Source organism: Pocillopora damicornis, chromosome 5 (genome assembly GCF_964200805.1).
Source record: "Pocillopora damicornis chromosome 5, jaPocDami1.2, whole genome shotgun sequence".
In the NCBI taxonomy this organism is placed as follows: Eukaryota; Metazoa; Cnidaria; class Anthozoa; order Scleractinia; family Pocilloporidae; genus Pocillopora; species Pocillopora damicornis.
Window position 1 is genome coordinate 19,768,118 of NC_142674.1, and position 14,027 is coordinate 19,782,144.

Below are 14,027 nucleotides of genomic sequence, written 5' to 3' on the forward strand. Positions count from 1 at the left end.
AAAAAGTACATCAATAATAAATTTGAAACGATAAATCCTGAAAAACAAGAGCTGAATTGCCTGACTTCTCCTCAACGACAGTCGATTTGTGTACGTGCAACTTGCCCATGAGCTGTCACGCATTAATTTAACGGGGAATTGCACCTTTGTTAGTCAAAGCCGATATTAAATTCATTGATATCAATACTTTTAATTTCCCGTTTTCATTTGGAAATTTTTTACATTTGGTAGCGTAGGTCATTATGATATAACATTTGCAACACCTTTTTTATTCCATGAAAAATTATTAACTCTTATAACTATGAGCTTGCGTTTAATGATACATAGTAAAAAATATAATTTTCCTCCTCAATTTTGCTGTGTTTTCACAACAGTCCGTGATTCTGCTGTATGTTCATTTCGATATTTTAGAGCATTATGTTCTTGTCGAAAAAGTACATCAATAATAAATTTGAAACGATAAATCCTGAAAAACAAGAGCTGAATTGCCTGACTTCTCGTCAGCGACAGTCGATTTATGTACGTGCAACTTCCCCATGAGCTGTCACGCATTAATTTAACGGGGAATTGCACCTTTGTTAGTCAAAGCCGATATTAAATTCATTGATATCAGTACTTTTAATTTCCCGTTTTCATTTGGAAATTTTTTACATTTGGTAGCGTAGGTCACAATGATATAACATTTCCAACACTTTTTTTATTCCATGAAAACTTTTCTTGGAGATTCTCGTCAAGGAAGACCTTCCTTCGACTAAAAATGAATTACTTGACAAGTATTCAAGTCATGTAATCCATCGGTTGTATGTCAAGAAAGACTGTTAAAGGCAAACGCTTTCAGGAAATTTTACAACGTTACGTTTTCTCGGTAAGTCTTTGTGAAATGCTTTTAATTTCTGCTGGTGTGTTTAGCAAACATTTTTCCAAAGAAAAGTAACGCACTTGATCCACAAGTCTTGCACACGATGACCTTTAAAACGAGTATGAAAACGAGTTATTTGGTTGCAACTGATGTGGAACAAGCTGTGGATAACTGCACAAATCACATGGAGATGGAAAATGACATTTTGGAAAGTAGCCGCCAAGAAGTAAGGAAAACATTCCACTACGTCTCGTGTTTTTCTCTCCATCACTTTCGCGCTCTGTCGCTTCCGAAGTGTTTTACGACAACACAGAGCTTAGAGGATTCGTTTATTTGTTAAAATGTCTTTAACTTGAGAGTAACGAGGGGCGAATTACGCTTAACGTTGACCGATTGAAATTATTAGTATTTTAAAATATTTGGTGTTGGCTAAATTTCGTTTATTCCCGTATTTGAACTATCATGCTGCACTGATATTCTTAAAATAGGACTGCCGTAATTATCCTTTGAATTAAAACATATCAGAAGAAGAAGTCAAAAATGTTCCGTGTTTGTCATCAATTTCTGATTGGTTCATCCTTCTTGAAAGCCAATTAACGGGCGTTCAACTCCGTGCACAAAGCGTCTGACGAAAAACCTTAAAAGTGATGGATGTTTACATCCTTAAATATGACCTAAGTAAACAATAGATAGTAGCTCAATTAGCTTTTACGTAGGTTGGATGGGGCCAGATGGTTGAATAAAAAAAAAAAAATATATATATATATATATATATATATATATATATATATATATATATATATATATAAGCGCAATTTTTCATCATTAAAACCTTTCAAAACACTCTTGGCTTGACCGAAGAAAACAATTGAAAAGTCCTAGACAGCCATTCAGAAGAAATTCTATGGAAACGGGGTTTTGGGTTCTCGGCTGGTTCCTCAGCATTCTCACGATGGTTGCAAATGGATTTGTCATCTTCCTCGTCTGCAGGAAACGTCACCTTCGCACCAAAACCAACACATTCATCGTGTCTTTAGCAGTGGCTGATTTTGGTGTCGGGATGCTTGCTGTTCCTTTACGCTTTTTTTGCAGCCTTGCAACCGAATGCACTCTACCCTCAAAAGAGAGATTAATTGTGACATTTGTAGAGATGATCATTATTTACACCTCTGGAATAAACTTGTTTAGTTTAGTACTGGAACGTTATGTTGCTGTTGTGAAACCTTTGAAATATTTGACTTTTATGAAGCGCCGTCGAGTCATTCAAATAGTTCTAACATCTTGGGGAATTCCTTTTCTTTTCATTCTTACTTTAGTGTCGTTGATTAAACTTAGTGCAATCGATCTTGCCAGGACTTTGAGCAGCTACTTGGGTTTGCTTTTTGAGGTAATCTTGTGCGTAATTCTTATCTATCTTCTTGCATCCATGTTTCTTGTTGTTTACAATCTGAACTCTAGAGATCGCACTTTAGCCAAGCAATTGCGGTTTAATCAACTGGTCGTTAGAGCTAAAACTCAGAACACGTCAGCAGTAAAATGGGTGGCTTTGATAACGTGTGTGTTTCTTGCGTGTTACGGAATAATGATGCGTTGTAGTTTGTTACTTTTAACTGATAATCAATCATGTAACGATTCTTATTTCAAAATACCTCTACGAGTTATTAACTCTGGAATAAACCCTATAGCTTATGCTTTCTTCAAAAGAGATATAAAACTAGAATTTAAAAGGCTTCTCGATCTGCAGAAGGCGTCGTTAATAAACAATAGAATAGTTCCGACGCAAGAACAACAAAGTAGTTAAGGACAGCCATTAAAAAGAAATTCAATGGAAATGTGGTTTTGGGTTCTCGCTGGTTCTTCTGCATCATCACGATGATTGTAAAATGGATTTGTCATCTTCCTCGTCGGCAGTCAACGTCAGCTTCGCACCAAAACCAACACATCTGTCGTTTCTTAAGCGGTGGCTGATTTTGGTGTTGGGATGATCGCTGTTCCTAGCTTTTCCTACAACCCTACAACCGAATGCACTCTACGCTCTGAAACCTTTGAAATGCTTGAATTTAATCATGATTTGCTGCAAAATTTACTTTAGAGTAATGTTTTTTTTCTTTAAACCATTAAAGTTGACTTGTATTTTGATGTAAGAAACATCGGGTTCTTAAAAATATGAGCTTATCTTGCATAATGAAATAAAAAGAGTGAAAACATATCATATTCCATGTCAACTGATATGTCCGGTTCTATGATAGATCGCTTGATCAACGCGTAGTTTAATCCGACGATACCATACAAAATATGGTTAGAATCCTAATATTGAAAAAGAGCTGTGCATAACATTTCCACCAGGTCCTCGATAGATGTCGTGCATTGGGAACTTTCGACCCTCAACAATCCCTTTGAAAAGTTGTCCTAAAGCAATTTCTTGCCCAGTTTTATTATTGATCTATAAACGAAGGTTTTGCAAGGCAGCTTTTTGCGCGGCAATCTTTATGTTTGTAGCATCGCTTATGACCATTGTAGCCATCTGTATCATCCAACCTCCTCTCCCTCCCCCCACAGGGGATAAATGACGACCAGTCTCATGGAGCCAAGTTTTGTTACAGAGAAGTCAAGAGAGTAAGTCAACAGTTGATATGCTCTTGAGAGGTTGAAAAGCGTACGGGTCGTCCGCTGGTACCCCGAGATAAATGACCCTCGTGAGGATGAGTGCGAGGTTGTTAGTTGATGCTCGACTGCACGTTTCTTTCTCCTTTCCCTTTCTTTTATCTTTGGCTTTCACCCTTTATCGAAAATTGGAAAAAATACACCCATTCCTTCGACCGTAATTTTCTTCGCTGAGACAGGTGTAGTTTGAAATAAAGGAGAGACCTCTATCGCGACATTGCGCGGGAATCGACAAAAATTATTGCGATTACAGGGAGTTCAAGCGAACTGATAGTTAATAAAACAAAATAGAAATAAATGTCATTCAGATAATTTGGAATTTAGCACTGGCTTTTCGCAAGGCTACTGTTTGTGCGCTGTCTCCAAGTCTAATTTGAATATGGACAACGATTTTAATAACAGTTGCCGTGATATTTTTACCTCTTTATTAGAGTATACTAAGTCTTAAAAATGGCCAGCTATTGATTACGATCGCACAAAACTAACCGAGAAGCTTGTCGTTGATATCCAGCCCATCGTTCAAAGTCGGAAAACTAATTTGAATGACAAATCATTTTCAAAAATTAAAATTCGTCTATTTGCCATCAGTCTTGCACGTGGAAAGAGCTTACGAACTGAAAAAAAGACATTTCAGCGTGTTTTTCAGCCAGTTTGCGGTCAATAATAAAGCCATTTCGACCCTATTAACTTGGATATCGTCAGTTCTGTCAAGAGCAGCGACCGTTTCTATGAACCTGCAGATAAGGGTATTGAAAATTCGACGTCGCGACTTTATGGATGATACTCTGTGCCGACTTTTTTTTACAAGGTAAATAACTTTTGTATTAATACATACTGGATTTAATACAGTGTTCTTGTTGTTATTGCTACCTTTGAACATTAAATCACAGAGTGACACGTAGAAGGAGGAACTTATTAGACAGTACAGCACGCACACTGTAAGGAAAAACTCCTTCCTATTCGTAGCCGCCATGACAGTTCTCATTGAGCCCAATGACTCTTAAGGTACCTGCGAGAAATTTGTTCTTTCATCATTGGTGTCTTGATAGCTTATTCACTTATCCTTTCCCAATTTTTAATTTTTCAACTTATTTCAATAATATACACAATCCATCGTGCTCAGTGTTTAAGTATTAAGGTAGCTGAAGATGGTTTTGATGATTTTAAACAAATTCTATGATGTATCGACACAAACACAATTTTATCATGTTCCTTTAAAAAATGGTGTCAAAGTATTATCAGATTTTTCTTAACATCTTAAGGTTTAATTTTTTAGTTAGATAATGGTTGTCATAGTAACGATACAGCCTCGCTTTCGCCTTTATTTTCTCGGTACCCGCTATTTTAAATAAAAATTACAATAAGCATGCTATGATTTATCTATCTGGGCGCTTTCTCATTGGAAGGAAGATGCTTAGTCGAGGGGGTTCTTGTTAATAAACCATTAACCTAATCTGATTCAGCTGAAGTTGAAGTTAAAAAAGATGCAAATGAAGTGTCAATAGCAACTGGTTATCCTTGTATCCCTACCATCTAAGGAAGGAAGTGAGACAGAAGGAGGAGGTGGGGAGGGTGGTTGTTTATATATTGGCCAAGGGAGTGGGCGCTTATCCGGGGGAGGGTGCTTATCAGAGTATAAGCGCTTATTCGAGGAAATACGGTACATGCAGTTCAGAGCCATTTCATTTTCCAGATGATTCGAGGTGGCTCTGTTTCAAGGAAACAAATGAAAAGTGTGGGAGCTAACATCCGACAAAGAATACATTTTCAAAAGTATGTGTATTTATATGTTAATATAAATGTGATCACCACTTTTAAGCTTTTGATCAGAATAATAATGATTTGCATTTACAAATAAAGAGTTCTCACCCGGAACGATAGGCATGGCCATATTCACAATATATTTTTCTTTAGAGGGGCGTCAAGCAAACACGAAAAAATCTGGAAGTAAAGAAATTAAAGGGAATAAAAGGAAATTAGGATTCTTTCTTACCAGGTTAGTTACTTATTACCTTTTTGATAACGAATTAGCTATCCGCGCTTTTATGTTTGGTCCGCGTCAGTGAACGCTCGAACCTTGATTAAGTGAATGTGTGCAATTCAAAACTAACTACAGCCGAACACGAAAGAAAATCACAAACAAGAAAACAACTTCGATTTCTAGAATCGTTAATATTTTGGATACCTATCAAAAGATTATTTACAATCTCCTGTAAGGCTATCCAATTGAAATGGGTTTCACTGGAATTGTAAAACACGTTTTCTGTTAGTTGATCAATTCTAATATTAACTTCAAGGACTAGATGTTTGGAAATTCTCAAAAAAGATTTTGAAAGCAAATTTTCATCAATAGCTGAAATTCTAAAAAATTTTGAACAGAAATAAGTAAAGAAGATTTTGGCGTTGGAATATTTGCTGCTCCTTCACGTTTACTCTGTAGCATGGTAAATGAGTGCATCTCCGATAAAAAAGCAAGTTTACATATAATGAGAGTATGGGTGTTCTTCGTTTGTGCTTCAGTAACAATCTTGTTTAGTTTAGTACTGGAACGCTACATTGCAGTGGTGAAACCTTTGAAATACTTAACTTTTATGAAACGCCACCGAGTCATTCAAATGGTTTTTACATCTTGGGTAATTCCTTTTCTTTTCACTCTTTCTTTTGCTTTATCTCGGTTAATTCTATCCTGTGGTGACTATCGTCGGCTGTTTGTATTTGCTTTCCGAGATAATCTTGTGCGTAATTCTAATCTTTTATCTTGCATCTATGTTTCTTATTGTTTACAAGCAGAACTCTAGAGATCACACTTTAGCTAAGCAATTGCATTTTCATCATCGAGTCGTTAAAGTTCAAACTCGAAACAATTCAGCTGTAAAATAGGTGGTTTTGGTAACGTTTATGTTTCTATTGTGTTACGGAATATTCTTGCGTTGTAATGTATTATTTTTAACTAGTCATAAATGTGGTAGCGATTTTTATTACAAAGTACCATTACAAGTTATTAAATCCGGAATAAGCCCAATAGTTTACGCTTTCTTCAAAAGAGATATAAAGCAAAAATGCGGAAGGCTTTCATTCAAAAGGCGTCGTTTATTAACAACTTAGTAGATCAAGCGACGCAAAAAATACTTAGCTGATGCATTAACTTAAAACTCTCCTATATTCCAAGGACATCCGATTCTGGATCTATCTGTGATGTCTTAATTTTCATCCTAATTGTTTTTTAGTTAGAAGCTTTAAAAAGCTCAAACGAAGAGTAGTCACCTGTTTAAGAAATACAGTGTTGATATTACAGTTATTTCCATCGAATACACTGAGGTATTGTTTTTCTTAGATTATAGAAGCTTATTTGCATTTTAGTCTTTGAAACGTCTGGGTCTTGTGTTGTATATTTTAATGATATAGAGTTAAAAAAATATCATTTTCCTCCTCAATTTTGCTGTGTTTTTACAACAGTGCGCCAGTCTGCAGTATGTTCCCTTCAACGTTTTAGGGTATTATGTTTTGGTTGATGAAGTACATCAATAATAACTTTGAAACGATAAATGCCGAAAAACAAGAGTTGAATTGCTTGAATTCAATTTGCTTACTTGCAAATTCCCCATGAGCTGTGTTTAATTTAGCGGGGAATTGACCATAACCTTTGGTGTAAGTTTCAGTGATATAAATACCTTTAATTTCCCCTATTCGTTTGGAAATTTTTCGCATTTGGTTGCGTAGGTGACAACAATATTTTATTCTATGAAAACTTTTCTTAGAGATTCTCGTTAGAAAATATTCGTTCGACTTAAAATTAGTTATTTGACAATATTTTAGTCATGTAATTCGTCGGTCTATGTCGTCAAATGCAAACGTTTTTAGGAAATTTTGGAACGTTACGTTTTCTTTATAAGTCTTTGTGAAACGTATTAATTTCTTGTTGTGTGTTTAGCAAACAATTTTTCAAACAAAAATTGACGCACTTGACTCACAAGTCTTGCACATGGTGACCTTTAAAACGAGTATGGAAACGAGCTGGTTCGTTTCAACTGATGTAGAACAAGCTGTCGATAACAGCACAAATTACAAATTACAAATTACACGGAGATAAAAAATAAAAATTTTGGCAAAGTGACCGACGAAAACACCAAGCCGGCAAGTAGCAACGGGAAAGGCAAACAAAGGTCTGCAAACATACCAAGTCCTAAGAAGTAGGGAAAACATTTTACTTCGTCTCGTGTTTTTCCCCACATCACTTTCGCGCTCTAGCCGCTTCCGAAGTACGTTACGACCATACAGAGCTTCGAGGCTTCTTTATTTGTGAAAGCGTCTTTAACTTGATAGTAAAGGGGGGGGGGGGGGCGATTTACGCTCAACACTGACCGATTGATAATTTTGAAATTGTTGTTATTTAAAATATTTGGTGTTGGCTAAGTTTCGTTTATTCGCATATTTGAACCATCATGCTGTATTGATATTCTCAAAAAAGGACTGCTGTTATTTCCTTTGAATTAAAACACATTAGAAGAAGAAGTCAAAAATGTTCCGCGTTTGTTATCAATTTCTAATTGTTTCCTTCTTCTTGAAAACCATTTGACGGGCGTTAAACTCCGTGCACAAAGCGTCTGACAAAAACCTTAAAAAGTGATAGATGTTTCCACCCTTAAATATGACTTAAGTAAAAAATAGATATTGGCCTAATTAATTATTACGCAGGTTAGATGGAGCCAGATGGTTGTTGAAAAACTATATCTAAACACGATTTTTTATCATTAAAACCTTTCAAAACACTCTTGGCTTTACTGAAGAAAGCAACTGAAAAGTCCTAGACAGCCATTTAAAAGAAATTCAATGGAGACTTGGTTTTGGCTTCTCGGCTGGTTCCTCAGCATTCTCACGATGGTTGTAAATGGATTTGTCATCTTCCTCGTCTGCAGTAAACGTCAGCTTCGCACCAAAACCAACGCATTTGTCGTGTCTTTAGCAGTGGCTGATTTTGGTGTTGGAATGATTGCTGTTCCTTTACACTTTTTCTGCAGCCTCACAACCGAGTGCACTCCACCCTTAAGAGAGGGATTTATTGTGATGTTTGTAAGGGTGTTCATTTATTACACCTCTGGAACAAACTTGGTTAGTTTAGTACTGGAACGTTATGTTGCTGTTGTGAAACCTTTGAAATACTTGACTTTTATGAAGCGCCGTCGAGTCATTCAAATGGTTGTAACATCTTGGGGAATTCCTTCTCTTTTCACTCTTACTTTAGTGTCGATTAAACTTACTGTAATGAATCGTGTTAGGACTATGCTCGGCTACTTGTCTTTTTATTTCGAGATAATCTTGTGCGTAATTCTGATCTTTTTTCTTGCATCCATGTTTTTTGTTGTTTACTTTAGAGATCGCACTTTAGCTAAGCAATTGCAGTTTAATGTGGTCACTAGAGCTAAAACTCAGAACAAGGCGTCAGCGATAAAATGGGTGGCTTTGATAACGTGTGTGTTTTTATCGTGTTACGGAATAATGATGCGTTGTAGTTTGTTATTTTTAACTGGTCAATCGTGTAACGATTTTCATTACAAAATACCTCTAGTAGTTATTAACTCTGGAATAAACCCTATAGCTTATGCTTTCTTCAAAAGAGATATACAACAAGAATGCAAGAGGCTTCTCTTCAAAAGGCGTCGTTAATAAACAACAGAATAGTTCCGACGCAAGAACAACACTAGCTGATGCATATACTTAAAACTTTACTAGATCCCGAGGACTTCCGGTTCAGAATCTATCCGTGACATATTCATTATCATCTTTATTGCTGTTCAGTTTAAAAGCTTCCGACGAAACAAAGATAACTCACCTGTCTAAGAGAAGTACTGTTGATATCACACGTCTCTAATATTTAAGACCACATAATGATTATTTTGAGGCCGTACCTTACTGGAGAAAATGTTTTTCTTAAATTAATCATCTAGCCTGGCATGTATTTTAGTCCTAGAAACATCTGGTTCTAATAGCAATGAGCTTGCGTTGTATATTTTAATGATATAGAGTAAAAAACTATCATTTTCCTCCTCAATTTTGCTGAGTTTTTACAACAGTCCGCCAATCCGCCATATGTTTCCTTCAATGTTTTACAGCATTATGTTCCTGTTTAAGAAGTTCATCAATAGTAACTTTGAAACGATAAATGCTGAAAAACAAGAGCTGAATCGGCTGAACTTTGTTTACGACAGTCAATTTGCATACGTGCAACTTCCCTATTAGCTGTTACGGTTTAATTTAACGGGGAATTACACCTCTGTTAGTCAAAACCGATATTAGATTCATTGATGTGAATAATTTGGAAATATTTCACATTTGGTAGCGTAGGTAACAACATAACTTTTTTATTCCATGAAAACGTTTCTTGGAGATGCCTTCAAGAAGATCTTCGTTCGACCTCAAATGAGTTACTTGACAAGTGTTCAAGTAATGTAATCCATCGGACGTATGTCAAGATAGCTTTTCAAAGGAAAACGCTTTCAAGAAATTTTAGAACGTTACGTTTCATTGATAAGTCTTTGGGAAAAGTTTTTAATTTCTGCTAACGCGTTTAACAAACACTTTTTCAAAGGAAAGTGATGCAATTGACCCACAAGTCTTGCACATAATGACCTTTAAAACGGATATGAAAACGAGTTCTTTGGTTTCAACTGATGTAGAACAAGCTGTCGATAACAGCTCAAATTACACGGAGATGGAAGATGAAATTTCGGCAAAGTACCCGACGAAAACACCAAGCCGGCAAGTAGCAACAGGACAGGAAAACAAAGGTCTGCAAACGCCAAGCGCTAAGAAGTAGGGAAAACATTCCACTACGTCTCGTGTTTTTCCCTACATTACTTTCGCGCTATAGACGCTTCCGAAGTGCTTGACGACAACACAGAGCTTCGAGGCTTCTTTATTTGTTAAAACGTCTTTCACTCGATTAACACTGACCGATTGATAATTTTGAAATTATTGTTATTTAAAATGTTTGGTGTTGGCTAGGTTTCGTTTATTCGCATATTTGAACCATCATGCTGTACCGATATTCTCAAGAAAGAACTGCCGTAATTTCCATTGAATTAAAACACATAAGATGATGAAGTCAAAAATGTTCCGCGTTTGTTATCAATTTCTGATTAGTTCGTTCTTCTTGAAAACCACTTAACGGGCGTTTCACTTCGTGCACAAAGCGTCTGACAAAAACCTTAAAAAGTGATGGATGTTTCCAGCCTTAAATATGACTTTAGTATGACTTAAGTAAACAGTAGATATTGGCCTAATTAACTTTTACGAAGGTGAGATGGGGCCATATGGTTGAATAAAAGCTCTATATAAACACAATTTTTTCATCCTTAAAACCTTTCAAAACACTCTTGGCTTTACCGAAGAAAGCGGTTGAAAAGTCCTAGACAGCCATTTAGAAGAAATTCAATGGAAACGTGGTTTTGGGTTCTCGGCTGGTTCCTCAGCATTCTCACGATGGTTGTAAATGGATTTGTCATCCTCCTCGTCTGCAGGAAACGTCAGCTTCGCACCAAAACCAACGCATTTGTCGTGTCTTTAGCGGTGGCTGACTTTGGTGTTGGGTTGCTTGCTGTTCCTCCACAATTTTTCTGCAGCCTTGCAACCGAATGCACTCCACGCTCAAAGGAGAGATTAATTGTGATATTTATAGAGGTGTTAATTATTTACACCTCTGGAACAAACTTGGTTAGTTTAGTACTGGAACGTTATGTTGCTGTTGTGAAACCCTTGAAATACTTGAATTGTATGACGCGCCGTCGAGTCATTCAAATGGTTCTAACATCTTGGGGAATTCCTATTCTTTTTACTCTTTCTTTAGTGTCGATTACACTTAGTGGAATCGATCCTGCCATGACTATGTGCGGCTACTTGTATTTGCTCTTCGAGATAATCTTGTGCGTAATTCTTATCTTTTTTCTTGCATCGATGTTTCTTGTTGTTTACAATCTGAACTCTAGAGATCACACTTTAGTTAAGCAATTGCGGTTTAATCAACTGGTCGCTAGAGCTAAAACTCAGAACACGTCAGCAGTAAAATGGGTGGCTTTGATAACGTGTGTGTTTCTAGCGTGTTACGGAATAATGATGCGTTGTAGTGTATTTTTTATTAATGATAATACATCATGTAACGATTCTTATTTCAAAATACCTCTACAAGTTATTAACTCTGGAATAAACCCTATAGCTTATGCTTTCTTCAAAAGAGATATAAAACAAGAATGCAAAAGGCTTCTTCAAAAGGTGTCGTTAATAAACAACAGAATAGTTCCTATGCAAGAACAACAGAGTAGTTAAGGACAGCCATTAAAAAGAAATTTAAGGGAAATGTGGTTTTGGGTTCTCGGCTGGTTCTTCTGCATCATCAGGATGATTGTAAATGGATTTGTCATCTTCCTCGTCTGCAGTCAACGTCAGCTTTGCACCAAAACCAACGCATTTGTCGTGTCTTTAGCAGTGGCTGATTTTGGTGTCGGGATGATTGTTGTTCCTTCACGCTTTTTCTGCAGCCACACAACCGAATGCACTCCACGCTTTGAATCCTTTGAAATACTTGACTTTAATTTGCAGCAAAATTTACTTTGGAGTAATTTTTTTTCTTTAAACCATTGAGGTTGACTTGTATTTTGATGTAAGAAACACCTGTTTCTTAAAATTATGAGCTTGCTTTACATAATAAAATAAAAAGAGTAAAATCTTATTATATTCCTTGTCAATTGATGTGTCCAGTTCTGTAACAGATCGCTTAATCCACGCGTAGTTCAATCCGACGATACCATACACAATATTATTGTTAGAATCTTAACGTTTACAAGGAGCTGTGCGCAACATTTCGTTGACATAGTGTCCGTCAGTTCCTCGACAGAGGTCCTGCATCAGGGACTTTCGACCCTCAACAATCCCTTAATTGACCTAAAGAAATTGCTTGCTTAGTTTTATCATTGATCTATGAACGAAGATTTTGCAAGGCAGCCTTTTGCACGGCAATCTTCATGTTTGTAGCATCGCTTATGACCACCGGAGCCATATGTATCGTCCAACCTCCTCTTTCTCCCCCACAGGGGATAACTGACGACCGGTCTCTTAGAGCCAATTTTTGTTCTAGAGACATCAAGAGATTAAGTCAACAGTTGATATTCCCTTGAGAGGTTCAAATGCGTACAGGTCGTCCCCTGGTACCCCAAAAGAAATGACCCTCGTGAGGATGAGCGCGAGGTTATTAGTTGATGCTCGACTGCACGTTTCTTTCTCCTTTCCTTTTCTTTTATCTTTTCCTTTCACCCTTTATCGGAAATTGGAAGAAATACACTCATTTCTTCGACCGTAATTTTCTTCGTCAAGACAGGTGAAGCTCTATCGCGAAATTGCATGGGAATCAAAAAACATTGTCGTGATTCCAGGGAGTTCAAGCGAGTTGATAGTTAATGAAATAAAAAAGAAATAAATGAGATAATTTGGAATTTAGAAGTGGCTCTTCGCAAGGCTATTGTTCGTGCGCTGTTTCCAAGTCTAATTTGAATCTGGACAACGATTTTAATAACTGAAGAGTTATCTACATGCAGTAGTTGTAGTATTGCTACGGTTGCAAAGATATTTTTACCTCTTTAATAGAGTGCGATCGCACAAAACTAACCGAAAAGTTTGTCGTTGGTATTTAGGCCGTCGTTCAAAGTCGGAAAACTCATTTGAATTACAAATCATTTTCAAAGACTAAAATTTATGAATTTGCCATCAGTCTTGCACGTGGAAAGAGCTTGCGAACCAAAAAGAGAAATTTCAGCGTCTTTTTCAGCCAGTTTGCGGCCAAGAAAGAAGTCATATCGACCTTATTAACTTGAATATCGTCAGTTCTGCCGAGAGCGGCAACTATTTCTTTAAATCTGCAGATGAGAGTGTCGAAAATTCGACGTCGCAAATTGATGGACGACACTCTGTCCCGGCTTTTCCCAAGGTAAATAACCTATGTAGTAATACATATTGGAATGAAATACAGTGTAATATTTGTTGTTGTTACAATTGAACATTAAATTACAGAGTGACATGTAGAAGGGGGCACTTATTAGACAATTCAGCATGTACACTGTAACACGAATTTCTTCCTATTTTTAGCCACCATGACAGTTTTCATTGAACCAGGTGACTCCTGAGGCAGCAGTGAGAAATTTTTTCGTTTATTGTTGTTTTATTGATCGCTTATTTACTTATTCAGTTTCTATTTATTTTTAAATTTATTTCAACAATATACACAGTCCATCGTGCTCAGAGTTTTAGTATCAAGGTGGCTGAAGATGGTTTTGATAATTTTAAACAAACTTTATGATGTATCGACACAAACACACTTTTATCATGTTCCTTTGAAAATAGTGTGAAAATATTATCAAATTATTCTTAACATTTTGAGGTAATTTTCATAACATTTTGAGGTAATTTTCATAACATAAATGGTTACCATAGTAACACTACAGCCTCGCTTTTGCCTTTA